Source organism: Mytilus californianus, unplaced genomic scaffold (assembly GCF_021869535.1).
Source record: "Mytilus californianus isolate M0D057914Y unplaced genomic scaffold, xbMytCali1.0.p SCAF_6, whole genome shotgun sequence".
NCBI lineage: Eukaryota > Metazoa > Mollusca > Bivalvia > Mytilida > Mytilidae > Mytilus > Mytilus californianus.
In genome coordinates this window covers 36,614,916-36,620,282 of record NW_026262712.1, presented here as the reverse complement: position 1 = coordinate 36,620,282, position 5,367 = coordinate 36,614,916, and positions in this window count along the sequence as shown.

The following is a 5,367-nucleotide window of genomic DNA, read 5'->3' as shown; positions in this document are numbered from 1 at the left end:
TTTTTTCATGCATGTTCATATATATGGAAGGTAATTTTGTGTACGTTATGAACACGTTGACATACACACCCCAAAATACGTACACATTGAAGTTATCAGTGATTATAAAACTTGACGATCCGAAAGATATTCACAGGTGCAAATATAGCCTTCAACATAGGACAGATGTTTATAATTTACAACAAGCCCTATATCATCCCGATGGATTCGAAAACGAAAGATGTGAATTTATTCGACATAGACTATTAATGTCAAACCATCAACACCTATCTAAAAAAAAAACAACGAAACTATAAATATGACATGTGACAACCATTGACGAGCTTAGTGTTTGGAACATAAATCAATTATTAACAGAAAACCATTAAGATAGGTACATCAACTCATAAAATCAGTAAATTGGGAAAAAACTTAAATCTACGGTATTGGTCATATAATACAATATGTTAAAGAAAACTAAACCGGTAGAACAACTAATTTAACAGTACACTATACCGTATCTCAGAATGAACGCAGTTTCTGAAAGCAATCGGCACCTACTTATATGAAATCATGCCTTCCTACGCTCTAATATGTGTGGCTGCACTTGATATTATTTTTCATAAAATGGCATTTCCATGTTTGATTTAAATGTCTTTGAAACTACTGAACCAAAATAAAACTAACCTTGACATGCATGATCATTAGTTTGTGTAGATTTTGTTCTTTAGGGAAAGTGGTAAGCGAAACTCATACATTCTGAACGTGAAAACGACTTTTGAAAAATACAAATGTCTCTGTTATCTGTAATCAAACTAGAACATACCCGCAAAATCGCGGGTCCGTGACTGAATTAAAGTACCAACGCCTTATTTTAGACTGGATTTTTAGTATTCGTATTGTCATATGATAACGTCATGCTGATTATAAGGTGCACAATTTTCTCTGCCTTCAAAATCTTTCTGCTTGAACCCGTCCTAGTTTTCTTACTACAGTCGTAAACTACATGTGACAATGATTGAATTTAGTAGTTTAAATCCCTGTATTATGTGTGATTATGACCCGTGTATATAGCAAATCCCATATACACCCTTTGGTGGTGCGCCTGACAGGCGGAACGTACAGATTAGATAACAGGTAACAGGTGACATATACTTTTGGTATCGGTATCGGATTCGACCCGGAACTTGTCAATTATGGGCAATATTAGTTATGTGGAAAACAAAACAGTTATGTGGAAAACAAAACAGTGGGAGATCTAGTGAAAAAGAACAAAAGGAAATTACCTCTTCTTATGATAGAGTCGAGAAAATCAACAATAAAATAATGCCGGTGACGACACTGATCAAAAGTTATTTCTAAATAACAATTGTACATTTTAAAGAATTTTTTTGTTAAATTGTGTTATTAGAAATATACATGCAAATACACGATGTTTTATTTTCAGTCTTTATCGAGATAATTGCATTAAATGCTTGTTAAACTGAAATCTAAAAAATGCCAATCTTTGCTTGTTTTGATCAAACAAAAATTGGAAAAAATCATGTACTGTAACATACAAAATCTAAAGATCTTTCGGGTCACCAATTTTTGGAGTGTTCAACAAAGTCCTTAACATGTTACAATTTCCCAAAATAGACTTATTTTTCACATTCTAGGTTTTCGAGTACACCGGTATGCTCTTGTCACATGAAAATTCAATATAGAAATAGTGTCTTTTCATGAATACAACAATACAAAAGTCTGTCTGTGTAGGTTAAAAAATTAAAGATAAATATTCTTATAAAGTAGGCATCTTTTTATTATGTTTTATTCATTTCTCAGAAAAGGTTGTCTCGATTTTTGTACATGTATTTGCGGTCTTCTCGATCTATTCACATTCGATGTTTACATCGGATAAGGTCCGTTTGAATTTGCTTAATAACTTAATCTAAAAAGTGCCAATCTTTGCTGCATATCAATCGATTCCTTTGGATATTTTCCCCTGACTTTCTCTGATCTAGCTGCATATATATACGGATAATTAGCATGTTCCAGAGAGGTATACAGTCAGTAAAAACATAAATTGGAGTTGGTACTCCAGGAATTTACACCAAGCTCCTTTAGTCTGCTGTACTCGTCGTTTTCTATTTAAGGAGGGAAATGATAACATTCAATGGAAGATTTGTTTTAATTCAACTTATTTCTTTTTTTACTATTTACCAGAACGTTTTCCCGTGAATTTATAAGTCCTAGCGTCCTTGCTAAAATGGGACAAACATTGAAAAGATCTAGTTTTCAGTGTTTACAGGGGAGGTAATAGTTTGTCCTTAGATTTCCAACTAAAAAGGGCCTGGAATGGTGTAATTTTTAATCAACATCATTGTCCTATATTAGTTATATATAGAGTTGAAATCTTTGATTTGTAGTTTTTACGTCATGCCGGCTAACAAATTGGACTTCGTTATTTTAGTAGTATAGATTATTAACTTTCAATTGTGTTCATATGAGTTTTTATACTGCTTGTAAACTCAACAACCAAAATGTGAATCCAGAATATTTTTTCTTGTTTGTTAATTATTATGTGCCATCAAACCTTCGGGGTATAAATGTGCATTTTAGATTAAGATTGATACTGAAATACGCATGCATGACAATAAGAGCACAAGAAAAGACAACCAATCAACGTTTGATTCATATTAATGAGGAGGCAAAATGTATTTGTTAAATTTATCAACATTTATTAAGAAAACTGTAATTCTTAAAAACACAAGACAAAAGAAACTACTGAAAAAATTCATTGATAGAAAATATGCACATTTATCTAATACTAGTAACACTCAATTATTTTGAACTAGCTGTCAAAGAATGATTGCCAGAGACTGAAACTGATTGACAAAATTGTTTTTCTAGCAACGATGGATCACTATCAACTATTGTCGGTCAAAAGCAATTCGTTCAGTTAGTGAGAACGAGTTAGTATGGTATCCTGGTTTGATTTCTACAACATGTACATGTACGGATCTGAATAAAAAATATCGATTAAAAGAAGTTAATTTAGTTTGCGTCATTGATTATTATAAACTAAAATTGCTTTACATTGAAAAAGTTTTCTCCCGCAATTTTACCTTAATCTAACATGTTTATAATATTTCACATTTTTATTAAAACATGAATAAAAGGAGATGTGGTGTATACATTAAAAAAGAAAAAAGTTAGAACTATGTCCTTTCTACTTGAAAATTAAATACTTGTACACTGTAATGTGGACTTCAATTCAGTCATAAATGCAATCCCAGATAAATGATATAACATTATTTGTAGGTACAAAAGCACCCCAAAGATCTGACAGATGCATTGTCAACCCATAAGATGTATTTAGTTATTTATTGGTACCTTGCAAACAATTTACTGCAGCTAGACCCTTAGAAGATTTTGGGGTATAACTGTACGTGTCAGACTAGATAACTCACAAATACACACCCCTAAGATGTATAAATTTTACACCCCTCAGAAAGAACCATCCACCCTCCTTTACCAGACATTAACTAGAATGGTCAATTGACGAGACAGTCATCCAGCTTCACATAGGGGCGGAACCAGGATTTTTGAAAAGGAGGAAGAGAAATTTTCGATAATTGAATAAACACTATTTATAAAAAAAAATGGACGATTCTATACTAAATATTTATATTTAGCGTGAAAAAATGAGATATTTATTTTTTTGGGGATCAAGGGGGACGGGAGCGTACGCCATCTACGCTGACTTGGATCCGCCACTCACACACGAAATGCACACGTCACATGATTTCTTTTCTATTCCACGTAAGAAAATCAGGGGCGTTTTTAGGATATTTGAAAGAGGGATCGTAGAATGAAAAATTTTTGGACCTTTTTTTTTTGTTAAAAAACATAAAATAATTGTGAAATGCATAAATTGCCATATTCAATACAATATTAGCAGATTTTTAAAGGGGGGGGGGGGGGCGTACGCCCATTACGCCCTCACCTTGACCCGCCCCTGAGAATAATCTATACTACTATAAAATAACGAGGTCCAATTTGTTCGCTGACCACTTTCCCTAAAGAACAAAAGCTACACAAACTTATGCTGTTGTAAAAACGACGAATCAAAGAATTCAACTTTATATATAACTAATATAGGACAATGTAATCCGAAAAATTAAGTCGTTATATATTCCGCTGATCTACGATTACTTCACCTCGCAAGTAAGAGAGATCGATTACGGGGAGGGACTGAATTATTCGGGTTAAGGACAATGGTGTTGATTAAAAATTACACCATTCCAGGACCTTTTGTTTTCCACATAATTAATATTACCAAAAATTAACAAGTTCCGGGTCGAATCTGATACCGATACCAATATAGGTTGGTTCCCTCCGTAAAATATCCAGTATGTCAAGAATTTCAATAACGGCCGGGTACCAGTCTAATACCAATAGTACCTGTTACCTGTTATCTAATCTGTACGTTCCGCCTGTGTCAGGCGCACCACCAAACGGAGTATTTGGGATTTGCTATATACACCGGTCATAATCACACCTGAACTTCGTCATTGTACAGGGATTGATACTACTAAATTCAATCATTGACCAAAAAAATATATCTACAAGTAGTTTCCGGTTGTAGTAAGAAAACCAGGACTGATTCAAACAGAAAGATTTTGAAAGCAGAGAAAACTGTGCACCTTATAATCAGCATGACTTTATCAAATGACAATACGAATACTAAAAATCCAGGCTGAAATAAGGCGTAGGTACTTTAATTCAGTCAAGGACCCGCGATGTCGCGGGTGTTTTCTAGTTTAACACTAAATAAATTAAATATATAATTATTTAATAAAAAACAAACATATGTTGGCTATCTTTTGGAGCTCAATTTCACCAATAGATTAAGCTTTTTGGCCGTTTGTTTCCAGAACTATTTCTCTAACATCATGAACATAATATTTACCGTAAACATTATCGTAATTTATCTTCTGGTAGAGCTCCATTGTCGTGCATATACTTCACACCGTTTTTTCCGCTAAATTCAGGGTCGGCTGAAACAATCACCGAGTTACGGATTTTTTTTCTGTGCTCAGAAATGCTTCCAATTACATAAACTATGAGCATGTAGCATCTGCTATACTTTTGAAGGTAACAAACGAAACGATATGTTAATATTTGACGTTAATTTAGAATGATATTCCACGTAAAGTTTGTTCTGAAAGGGGAACCTGTCGTATTTTAAACTTTGGATGGGATGAATAAACGTCAACATCCTACTACTATTGACGTACATCGAAATAAAGACGACACATTATCTAAAATAACTATTGTGGCTTTCAACACAACTTATTTGGGTATATTTTATACAACACAAACGATGTGTCGGTACCTAAAAAT